The sequence below is a fragment of the Pleurodeles waltl genome, chromosome 10 (genome assembly GCF_031143425.1).
Source record: "Pleurodeles waltl isolate 20211129_DDA chromosome 10, aPleWal1.hap1.20221129, whole genome shotgun sequence".
In the NCBI taxonomy this organism is placed as follows: Eukaryota; Metazoa; Chordata; class Amphibia; order Caudata; family Salamandridae; genus Pleurodeles; species Pleurodeles waltl.
Genome location: NC_090449.1, coordinates 763,044,662 through 763,057,639, shown reverse-complemented (window position 1 = coordinate 763,057,639; position 12,978 = coordinate 763,044,662). Strand labels below are relative to the sequence as shown.

The 12,978-nt window shown below is 42.4% G+C and overlaps 1 protein-coding gene across 2 annotated transcripts in view; it reads left to right on the top strand.

The window, feature by feature from the left end:
* The window catches only part of APBB1IP (amyloid beta precursor protein binding family B member 1 interacting protein), an 895,472-nt gene that overhangs the window by 368,228 nt on the left and 514,266 nt on the right, over positions 1-12,978 (top strand). The window lies entirely within an intron of this gene.

The following is a 12,978-nucleotide window of genomic DNA, read 5'->3' as shown; positions in this document are numbered from 1 at the left end:
ACCAGAAAAGTGGTGAGAAAAGAGTACTATTGGAGATTCTGCACTGCAGAATCACACTAATATGAAAGGATAAGGGAAGAAGATTAATCTTAACCAGAATGATTTTTCAGGGTCAGCAAGTAGTGATAGGATCAATAAATAAACCAAACATAGCGAATACAGATTGTATTTGTCAGTCTATTTAATGTACTGACTGAAATAGTAGGACAACAAGCAATAATAGGCAGTGAATTAAATATGGCGATGAACCAGTATACAAAAAAATAGGCAGACTAGATCAAGAAGCCAGTAGAGACCAAACCAAACCATCCCAAAGGTTTTTCAATAAAACAGTAAAATGGAACCCTGGCTCAACCGACCAACTTGCGTGTGTCAAAGAAACTCTTCACTCATGCTGATTAAAGTTTTAAAATGTTAATTATATTTAAAAAAAGACAACTATATCTGTGAAGTACAGGATCAGTCGACTAGGAGTCCCTCAGCAACCCCAATGTACTGGGCTCAACTAGGCAAATGCAGGGCACAAACTTACAGTATTTAACACACGGGCTTTCACTGGGATTCACGTGGTTTAGTGGAACAAAAGGCGCACATTGCTGCCAGAGACTGGGATCATGAGAAAGGAAGAAGACAACCTTCAGTTGTTACAAGAATGCAAACTGTTTTTGGAATAGAGCAAGCTAATCAACGATTTCCTTTCTTGAAAGCTAAAATGTGAAAGATAGACTCTAAATGTCATACATGGGCACTTCCTTTAGGCACAGTTACAATTAGAAATAAAATGACTGCAGCATTTACAATTACATTAAGGCAGTAGTTTAGGTGGAAAACCCCTTCAATATGCACTGTTTATTAGTGCAACTTAGGGCCCATTAATGGCCGTTAAATGATTCACTACCAAGTTCATGCATGGCTCAGAACATTCTAAGGAACCATGATCAAATTTCTAGTCCATGACATAGGTTATCATACATTGTTTTCAATGAGTAAGACAGAATGGTACCCTTGATTGTAATGTGCTTGATGTAAACAAAGCAAACTCAGATTGTAATATAAATCAATATACAAATGAGAAAAATGACTAATGCAATTTCAAGAATCTTAAAAATATTCTTCGGCCAAGACCACATGCTCTACCCTTCATAATCTACTCCAGTCGCCAGTTGCGTGCAAGCTTTTAAAATGTTCAGGTACTTGATCAATCTGTTCCTCTATGCGTAACAAGACGATAAGTAAAAAAGTGAAACATTTGGAGCCAATTATTGTACAAAACGCATCTATGGTAGCCAGGACAAAATCAAGAGCCATCCCAGTATGTAAAATTACAGTACATTATGCTTCCAACTGCAGATCATCTCTAGTGGCTAGTTGTTGAATTAAATTGATGTACAGTCCTACTCCAGAGCTAGGAAACATGTTGGGAAATAATGTGGGCAATCTTAGCAATGTCTCTGTGCAGTCTCTTACGGATGGGCTGAGGCTTATACAGTGTGTGTCTTGTGAAAGGTGCAGCATAAGCAGCATCCTGGCCAGTCCTTTGATACTGTAGATGGAAAATGTGCCAGGCAGATCACGGTTACGGTTATGAGTATGGAGTACCTCTAATGGGAGTTTGAAGAAGTAAAGAGAAAGTGCAAAATCAGGCCGGACTGGGTAGGAGTCACATTCACTATGGCCTACAAAGATGCTGCCATTTCTAGGTCTGAATCCCAGTCTATAAGCAATGCTGGCAAGGTGAACCACAATGGGTGATATATGGTGGACAGGAAAATGGAACCCCCCAGTTGTGAGAGGAATGTGGACACGTACATTGTTACATTCAAAGAGAAAATGTCCATGCAGATATGTTTCAAGGCATTGCTGACCTTCATTGAAGGGGTAAGAACCATGTGCACTTCTCCTTTAGAATCAGTGGGAAAATGGGCACAAATCTAATTTAGTTGTCAATAATAATCCTGCTACACCGTGACATACAGCAGCAGTGTGCTGGTACCTTAACACAATATTCTCCAAAGACTCAACTAGATGGGAATTAAAGGCAATCATATGCAAGCATGGAGGCACCCCGGCTGCAACAGCTTCAACAGCTTCAACATGATGCTGAACCAGAATGACTAAAGCAAAACCCTCCTTCTCTTATCAAAGCAATGTGAACGATTTGGAGTAATTATGTAAATCTATTGCAGATGCTAAGGACAATGCTTGTTTCAGTAGCACAAATGCTTTTTCTGCCTAATTAGACAGAGTCAAAGTCTCAAGGGGAACTTTTTGAACAATATTTTGCAGAGGTTTGGCAATGTTAGCATGAACCAGAATCCAATGCCCACAACAGCCTGCATCCCTAAAAGAGTGCACACCTGAAAGACTGTAGCCGGTCAGGGGAGCTTACGTGTAACATGTCTCCAAACATGTGTCAGTCGCCCGATGTCATGACCTAAATGTCAAATACAGAGTAAACTGAAATTGGTTTCTCACTAGATATTTTGTGCCCTTCTTGGCCAATTCATTGAGTACAGACACAACTCTGATCTCTCTCCAGCAGGAATATTAATCACTGAGGGCCAGATGTATCAAGAAGGCCTTTTGCGAGTCGGAAATAGCGATTTTTAAGAAATCGCTATTTCTGATTCGCAAAATGCAATGTATCACATTTGCGAATCGGTAATAGCGATTTCTTAAAAATTGCAAATGCTATTACCGAATTACAAATTGTGATACCGGCCCCATTCGCACCTATGGGCATGTATGCCCAAATCTACGATTTTCTTGCATTTCCAAAATTGTGATTTCCTAACTGGAAATCGCAATTTTGGAAATGCAAAACCCCAAAATCATTTTTTACAACATGTAAGGTGCACACATGCCAAAAGGGCATGTGTGCTTTACATGTAAATTTTAAAAATGCATTTTAAATGCATTTTTAAAATTTGCACATGGTTACCACCAGGTTCAACCTGGTGGTAAATAGCGATTCCTAAATGCCCAATTCGCATTTAGGAATTGCTTCTTACATGTGCTTTAGGATTTCTTATTTAGAGAGTCGCAATTTGTGACTCTCTAAACAGGGTCTCAATTTTAAGGAATCGCTATTTTAGCGATTCCTTAAAATTGCTTTCAGAATGCCTTTCATACATTCTGAAATGGCTTTTTGCATTAGCAAACGGGCATTCGCACCGTTTGCAAATGCAAAAAGCTTTCATACGTCTGGCCCTGAAACTGCTAAACACACAAGGAGGTGCAGCGTGTTTTTTAAACCCACAAATTATTTCTAAACAGAGCACCATCTGAGCTTAGCCCTAAAGCGGCCTTGCTCGGAGAAAAAATCATTTATTCCGAAAAGGTACTGACTATTTGTTTTGTAGACTTAGAAAAATTAGTGATTCCATCATAGAAAGCTATTGGCCTATTCTCTCTTCGCAATACACAATACCAAAGAACAAACAAGACATTTAGTTATATTAATACAAACGTATTCCCACTATTTTGAAATAACAGTGGTAACATAATAATAGGAAAGGTAGGTGCTACCAAATCCAGCACAGCGCACGAGAATAGTGGCAAAAGTGATTATTGGTGAACTTGTGATATAAAACCAACAAAGAATATGTATACTATGTTGACTGTTTGGTGAAATCATTCAGGTATATCAGACACCATTAATGAGAGTTCTGTGCGTTCATTGCACAATTAATTACAGTCAACAGAATAGATGGTCAGTGTTTAGAACCCCTTTAAAAACCTCACCAGGACTAGTAAATTGTAGTGCCCACTATACCCATCTTTGTGATGTGCAAAATGAGATTTCTCAGTGTTGCTAGATCACCTAAAGCAGCGGTTCCCAACCTTTTGACTTCTGTGGACCCCCCACTTTATCATTACTGGAACCCGAGGACCTCCACTGAATCATTATTGGAATCTGGGGACAGTCCCACTGAGTCATTACTAAAAGCTGTGGACCTAATCTGTTAATATTATATAATTTTCTAAGCAGTCGCGGACACCCAGGGGTCCCCGGATCTCAGGTTGGGAACCACTGACCTGACCTAAATGGATGTCTTAATGCTAATAGATCACCTGTTACTCAAAGACGATAATGAGCAGCTTCCTTGCATCATTTTACGCTTCCATTCCATGTAGGAAACAATGTTTCACCCCCAAAGACGCGTCCAGAGGATCAGCATTTCTTTTCATCTTTGTGACAGTGTAAGCGATGTCCCGCTTAAGCTGCCAAAAATTGGCCGATGTCCCGACTGCCGACTGCCCCCCTGTCAAATACACATACTCATTCAGCGGTCAGGTGGTTTTTGCTCTAGGGGTGGAGATGCTGCTTCCTAGCCCGTCGGGAAAACTGCCTCGATGGGACACCCCAGGTGCACCTGCCATATTTGGGGAGGCTCCTAGAAATCTATGTTTACCTTTTTTTCCCCCTTTGTGGGATTGCTATGTATACCATCACAGAAAATCAGTACTGGATGCATTTAACAAAGCTCATCCGGGATTTGTTAATTGATGAATCTCCAAAGACAAGTGAAGTGCATTACTCAACATGTGGTAGAAAGTGCATGAAGCTAACCTTCGAGTGGCTTCTTCTTCATATGCTAAGGAGGAGTTTGAAAAGGTTGAAAGGGACATACCTATCTGAAACAGTGAAGAGGGTGTGCAAAACACCAAATGTTAGATTCAAAATGCTACTTCTTTACTCTGAGTCCTTTAGCCATAAATTGGGGGCTCTGACATAAAACTCTTCTAACAAAAACAGGTACCAATCGAAAATGCCCACTATCGAATTTGCTGTTTGCAATGATACTGCAACAACTAGCAGCAATCTTAAAAATGGAAAGATCAAGCAGAGCATCACCGGCATTGCCAAAAGAAACCGAAATCATGCTCTACGCAGATGCTTACATGCTTAGAATATGTAATGAAGCTGCAAGTCACAAATCTGGGCTCATTTAATGCACTTAGGGAAAAAGGAGAGGTAAAAGGGAAAGGGAGGCAGGTTTATAAGTACGATAGAGAGAGGAGGGTGAGGCTGCCAGAATGACATGAAACTGAGAGGTAGGAAGGAGTAGATAGAGAAGTAGAGATATAAGATTTTAGTAGGAAGTAGAGAGCTAAAGGGGGCTGGGGGAATGTAGAAGAAAATGTGTAGAGAGGGTGAGTGATGGCAAACACAGATGTGTTAGTGAGAGGTAGAGGTGGACAGGCAGAGCATCTAAGTTAGTGAGTGAAGTATGGAGACATGCAAGATAGACAGAGAGAGAGTGGTGAGGCAGAGAGAAAGGCAGAAAGAGGTGAAAAGAAGAAAGAGATCAGGTTTAGTGAGAATAGAGGTAATATCGAAGCGGGGGAGAAAGAGATGTGAAGTTGTTAGAGGGGTAGAGAGGCAGAGAAAAGATAAGATACAGAGTTTTGAGATAGAGTGGTAGGAAAAGAGGTGACGCAGAGAGATGTGTAAGGGAGGAGATAGAGAGGTGAAATAGGGAGCGTGGTATGAAGAAGAAAATTCAGAGGAGAGGTAGAGAGGGTGAGTTGAAAGGGAGAAAGAGGAGAGAGATGCTAGAGAAAGGGTAGGTAATCATAGAAAAAAGAAGTAGAGCTAGAGAAATCGAGGTCACAATAAGAGTGGGCAGAAGTGATTGAGCTTTGGAAGAAGGTACAGAGTTAGAAGCAGAGGGGGGAAATAGAAAGGGGAGATAGTAAATGAATGGTGAGATATGGAGAGGTTTGGTAGGGAGAGAGAAAGAAAAAGCGAAGGGTATTTGTGAAAGATAGTGTGGTGAGAAGAATGTAAAACAGAGAAATGACACTGATGAGCTAGACAGTATTGAGGAAGCAAAATGGTGTAGAGACTAGAGAGAGATGCCGTTGTCTGAGCTAAGGCAAAGGATGAGGATGAAAGTAATGAAGATGGTAGAGAGGTACAGAGAAAGTTAAATACAAGCAGTAAAATGAGGTGAGGTAGAGGGGGCTGAGAGGTGAGGTAGGAGGACAGATTAGGTGGAGAGAAGTAGTGTTGTAGGGGTATGTATAGATGAGAGGTCATTGAAGAGTAGTATTGAAGGGTGGAGTAGACAGATGTGTTATGAGACAGGGAGGTTGGTTAGAGATGGTTGAGGTAGAGAATGGGTAGTAGACAGAGATGCAGAGAAAGAGAGATGGAGAGGAAAAGAGCAAGGGTGAGGTATAAATGGCGAGATGGACTAAGGAGGTAGACATGAGACAGATTGATTTTCAGTTTTTCAAACTTTCTGTTATTCGGACTTCCTCCTGTTACCACCACTTTACTGGTGGCGGTCTTGAAAGAGTGGGGGGTCATAGGCTATTGCCCACTTTGTACATGCTGTTCAAATGTTTCAAACTGAAACTAGGCACAGATCAAAATTATATGGAATCCAATTCAAGGTATCTGGACAGAAAGAAAATCTTAATTGCGATATTAGGAGACCTATTGTACACTGTTAAGATATATCTAAACTGTCTAGGTACCTGAAAAGATGGGCTACCACGTTTTACAAGTGGTCAAATTGAATTCTTTGGGATTGGAATTTTAGTAATTGCTAGGTTTGCGCAGATGACCTGGAGGAAATTATTTGTAGGGCATCATATTGAGGGCACATCACATAATGTTCAAGGTCAAATGTTCACCTTGAGCTGAATGCGATGTTACTTACTAAACGACTTTTTAAATATAGAAGTGGTGAATATAAAAGCCAAAACAAGCAGCCATTTTGATAATATATGTTTCTGCATGATCACCTTCGTAATAATGTATTCTTTAGAAGGACTACTCGCTCTATTGTTCTACTCCCTGGATCAGTTTTCCTTCTTGCTTGATTTATAGCATAATCTAACACCACGTCAGACTTTATCTGAATCATTACCAAAACTTCGGCAGTCATTGTTCTTGTTGTGAAAAAAGCCTCTTCAAAACATATTATTTGTAAGGACAGTTTACTGTAGATCGTATAAAAATCCATGGAATGCGCGGGCATGTGTTTGCCAAACAACTGCTAGTTTTCAGAAGAAATTAACCTCTAAAAAAAACAGGTGTTTCCACAAAATTTAATGAACAGAACTAAATTGACTATTGCAGATATTTTAGGTTTAAATATTATGAGCGCCCAGAAACACATCTTGGTGCGGTAATATTTCTTAACAATTCTAAACAAGACCATTCTAAGCAGTTTTTTCTCCGCATAATATGGTGCTTTGCTGCAGTATTTCGCTTTGCTGATCTGCCGAGTTTTGTAGGGCACCGGGCAATAAACTGCTATTTGAATGGGGTTCAACTGGCAGTCCTTTTAATGGGGCAGCGTTTTCTACGGTTGAAGTCACTAGACGATTACTTTTTAGAAATAATGAGCAAGGCGGTGCATACTCTAGAAGAAAAATAACGAGTTTTTGTTAGAAACCAGATATGCATAAATGCTCTTCTGAGTGCTTCCCGATGCAGTACAGCCTAAAATGGAACAGATAGCTGTGTTTTATAATCAGTTTTCATATACCGTGTTTTCACAACGTGAAATAAATACTACTTATTCCCCAAGAATGGTGAAATGGTAGTTTGAGTAAGCCAAGCTTACCATTTCTTTTCCAGCTTTCCTGAACAGACTGATTGCTCTATCAGGCTGCTGCTGAAAAAAGGGAAAACTGAAAAGACACCTTTCTACTAGAGTTGCAGTGACAAGGGTTTAAGCAACATGAATCTGCAAAAGAGAGATACAGAGATAGAAAATGTACGTGATGGTAGAAAAAGGCATTGTGTGGGATCAAGACAGCATTGGTATTTGGCAACATTGGCCCTGGGCAGTACCAGCGGTGTAGGGGCGTAACGCAGTTCTCTGTAGCCCCTGTGGCGCCAGGGCGGGTGGGAGGGAGGCATAGGGGGGACCCAAACCTCCATGGCGGGGTCCAGACCTTCAAGGGGGCTCCATTCAGCAGTAGGTCAAGGAATACGTGTGAGAAATGTGATACTCACGAGCCCATCATTTTGCCTTAAATCTAATCTTTGGGTTCCTTCATTTATTATTTTGGTTTACAAAAACACTTTAGGCCACATTTTCAAGATATCCACTAAGTAAATTATATTTATTTAGACTACTAATATGTAACTAAAGCCTATGTTGATCATCCTGAAAACATAGGTCTGGGTTCTTCTAGACCGATGCTGGGCAGCCAATGTATAATATTAGACTTCCAACACAAAACAAGAGACTCTTGTGAATGAGGTTCAGAACAATACGTCAATTCCATTTATCATCAGTTCTAACAATGCTTCATCTAAATGATCCGTCTGGTTCCATCACAATTTACAGTCACTTAGTTCAGATACTGAGACCACCTATTAGACTGACGTACACAAATTACACTTGAAAAGGCTTAAAACCTTGTAGTATGGTCGATCTTTGCTTTGAAGTACTTTGACCACATCACAGACGCAAGGACATTGCGCTGATATACGGTAGCCCTCCCCTCACACACATGCATGCCATAACAAACCAGAACCAAATAAATGAGACCACACATTAGCAAGTGGATAAACATCTGTTGCAGGTATATATTTCACCATGAAGTAGGCTATGTAGTGGGTTAACTTACAGGCGATCCTGGGCAGGTAGCGCTGAGTGACCTAAGCTACCCCCCAGCCTCATGATCCAAAGAACACTGTGGGCAACCTATTTGGTGCTTAGCTTCCAGTTGGAGGGTTTGCCTTCACCACAACTTTGGTCCACCAGTTCCAAAACTCAGGCACTCTTCGGATGGAGCATAACCAGGTAAGCCCCAAACAGCTCATGCTTGCAACTGCCTTTGAGCATTGTCGCTTACATCACGGGGTCCTGCCATAAAGACTCCCAGGGATTTGGCATTGAGGACCCCTGCTTTTCTCCCTAAGATGGTATACCTCCAGATCGCCCTGTAACTCTGCCACGACCTGCCACAGAGTTGGCCACCACCAGCTCCATGGCTCGCAGCCATGTCGACGGTCCTACAGACACCATTACCTGTAAACTGCCACCTCCAGAGCTTCTTGTAGGTATAGGAGGAACACCACCATCCCCTCTTCCAATAGGTGTGCACCATCTTTGTCAAAGTACCCCACAGTACTTGCGTCAAGCAAGCTGTGCCTTATAAAGCCAAAGCCCCTTTCTTCTGTAAATTTACGCATGGTACAAATAATCCTTTTGCACAAGTGCTTCATTGCTGCCTCCGATTTGATCCTTTGCCATAGCCTGCATGGGGTGATCTCAGACCACCATACCTAGCACTGACCCCGACATCCACACCCTATTATGTTGCCAGCAGGAAAGAGAGAGGGAGAGCATGTGGAAGGGCAGGCATATATACCTGGACCTTATCCTTCCTCTGGTCAGGATATGACGTGGCATTAGTGCGCTAGATGGATGGAACCCATGACCCCCTCCCGTCAGGATGAGTGATGGCTGCAAGGGAAGAAAGGGGGATGCAGGGTATGGCACCCAAATCCAACACTAAGGGGGTCGCCCCCTTATATAGTTGCGCTGCATGTACCTCTGACAGCAACAGTCCTACACCAGATCCCTATTACAGATCAAGTGGACTTTAACTATGTTGAAACTCTGGGACTCCATACCCCTCACCCTCAGGAATGTACCTTTGCAAGCAGTTCTCCGTTGCCTTTTGATGAGGTTCGCACTATAGAATTCCATGTACATACACACACATACATATTGTGAGTACTTTCAAACACACGTTTAAGAAATATCTGACCAAGTGATCAAATTCTCATCCAGGTGCATGCAAAGTATGCCTCATTAGTGATGGTTTGGTTGAGCTTCATTTCATTTAATTGGTTGCATATATTTTGTGTGTACTGCATGCGTGCCTCATATTAGGCAGAGCCTCACTTCTGGTAGGCTGCTAGTGCTTGCATCGTATGCAAGATGACACTCATTTGCGCTTTTTGCCAGTGGCATAGCTAGGATGCCAGAGGCCTTATTGCAGGCAAGGAAAATGGATCCTCTGTCCACTGGCTGAGTAGTAAAATAGGGAGTTTAGTGAACCCCTCTGGGCCTAAGTGCACCTGCACCTCCTCCCGCTGTTTTTGCTTATATACCCTGGCTCACTCGCCTCTCTGCAGGGGATAACTGATCTTATTTTAGTTCATGTAATGCCATTTGGAACTTTGGTCCAGCGCTCAGGCAGGAAACAAGTCTGGAGGGTACTATAGAAAACCGTTAAATAAATACTTTTTCTATAAAATATTTCTTACGGATCACCTAAGTGAGCAGAAAGGTTCCCCTACAGGGCTTTCCTTTTGCAAATCACTGTTTTCAGTTGTGTTAGGCCAACACTAGGCAGAGAATGCATCTAGTTATTGAAGAAAAGGCCAGTACAGCCTTTGGTGTCCTTTAAAACGGATTCACAAGATGTTCACTATGAGTGCTACAATTCGCTTTTTGTTTTCAATCTGGCTGAAGATAAAATGCTCTCGGTAAAGTATTTTTGTTCCTCCCAGAACTATAAGGATTTAAAAACAATTAAGTCAAAGCTGTGCAAAATTAGTTTGTTGATTGTCGAACAACATTGCCTTAATTTGGTAAAGGCTTCCGTTTCATGGTGAGAGATATCCCAAGAACTCACATAAGGTAAACCACGAGAGATTACACGGTTCTTGAGTTTCAGGTGATGTCTCAGCTAGGAAGAGTCAATGCTTCTGTATGATGTCAGAGCTCATGGTGGGTCAAGTCACTCAGGACTCTGATCGGCTTGAACTGACTCCTTAGGTCTCAGTAGCTTGTATAACTCAGGTTTTCCAGGTCCATGAATCAGTAGCACATCCCGTCCAGGATGTTTTTGCATTCTCTCTTTATTCCTTGTTCCCTTCTCTTCTGAAGAGAGAGCTGGCTTACAGTGTCGAGTTACTAAGTAAATAAAACGTTTGCTACAAAATCATCAATGATAATGAATGGAAGGGTTGTTGAAAATCATTAGAAGTCAAAAGTAAGGATCAGCCTCTTTCAGTTTCGAAAAAAGCTCATTGCCCATTAAAGCGTGGCCATTTTAGCATTTAAATAAAGGAGTGATCCTTTTGCAGCAAGAACCGCCCTGGGGCTGTGTCAGCATACACCAGTTACAGAATAGACCCTCCTCCCCGCCCCCGTGATGCAGGAATAGGATGGTCTTAAATATACACTGAAATCCTCGTTCAGGAATTCCTATAAGAGCGTGGAAATCATGGGGCTAAACTCATCTCCCTCACTTAGGCAATCTCTGATCAGCTACAGTAATAGTATGGCATGCAGGGCTTAGCACTATCTTCTCACTAATCGTAGCTCTTCCTTCTTTTCCGTCTTTAGAAGGCTTGTTGTCTTCAAAAACTTTGCAAGCATCCCATGATTGCTTCTCTTTTTATGACTCCATACCCCCCCCCTCTCTCTCTCTCTCTCTCTCTCTCTCTCTCCCTCTCTCTCTCTATCTGTAGATCTTGTTTTTAGGTTGAAGCCTAGCAGACAGAACAGCTGTCCAGTTTACCAAATACGCCTTGAGGACAGTTGGAAAGCTTCCCTAGAAATGCATTCACCCACATTGTTTACCAGTGGCTTTGTGGTTTGTAACTCACATTTGCTTGCTTTCTATTTTCTGTCTCTATTTGATTTAGGGTGACCTGCTCTGAAGTGTGATGGAAACAAACATTTTAAAACAATTGAAACAAGTCAATACACTAGGTGATGAAACCTCCACACATTGTTGTTTGGGTGCTGTGTACGTTTGTCAGTAAAACCGTATGTCTGTGGAAATGTATTGGTCATTTCAGTTGGATATGTGTTGTCTGTAATGGAAGTGTACTACCACACCATGCATATTCCACTCTATGCCACTCCAGCCTATGCTGCACCACTGCACACTACACCACCCACTCTATGCCACTCCACACTCACTGCACTCTACTCAGCACCAGTTTACTCTACGCCACTTCACTCTGTGTCTCTCTACTCTACACCACTCTACTCTATGGCAATTCACTCTACTCCACACTACTCTATTATGCACCACTGCACTCTTTGTCAATACACTGTACACTCTGTGCCACTCTACTCTATGCCACTCTACTCTGCAACACTGCAGCCTGTGCCACTGCACTCTACACCAATCACTACTCTGTACCACTCCACTTTAAGCCAGTGCACTCTTTGCCAAAGATATCCACGCCACTGTCATCTACTCTGCACTCTATACCACTCTACACCACTATACTGTACATGCACGTCTTCACTCTACTCTGCAACACTGCACTCTTGTCAATGCACTCTGCACCATTTTACTCTACGCCACTGCACTCTATGGCAACAACTCCACACCTCTGCAGTCTGTGCCACTATGCTCTACTCTGCAACACTCCACACCACTATATTCTACTCTGCAACACTTTATGCCACTGTACTAGACATCACAGCATTCTACACCATTCTGCTCTAAGCCACTCTATTCTACTATGCACCACCGTACTCTGCGCCACTACTCGCAGCGCTATTCTACTCTGCACCATTCTACTCTGCACCACTCTATGCCACTCCACTCCACACCAATGCACTCTACACCACTCTACTGTGCACCACTTTGCCACTGCACTCCACAACAATTCACTCAGCTCCATTCCACTATAGTCCACTGCACTCCACGAGTTTGCTTTGCAACACTGCACTGTTCTCTCCCTGCCACTTTATGCCACTGCACCACTCTATGCCAGTGCACTCTACCCTGCACCACTCCACTCTGCACCACTCCACTCTACGCCACTTCACTCTGCGCCACTGTACTCTGCAACATTTTACTCTCTGTCCCTAACCTCTACACCACTCTTATCTGCACCACTGCACTCTATGCCACTCCACTCCTCTCTGCACCACTCTATGCCACTCAGCTGCCCTCTACACCAATGCACTATATGCCGCTACACTCTGCACCACCCTGCTCTGCACCACTGGGCTCTACGAC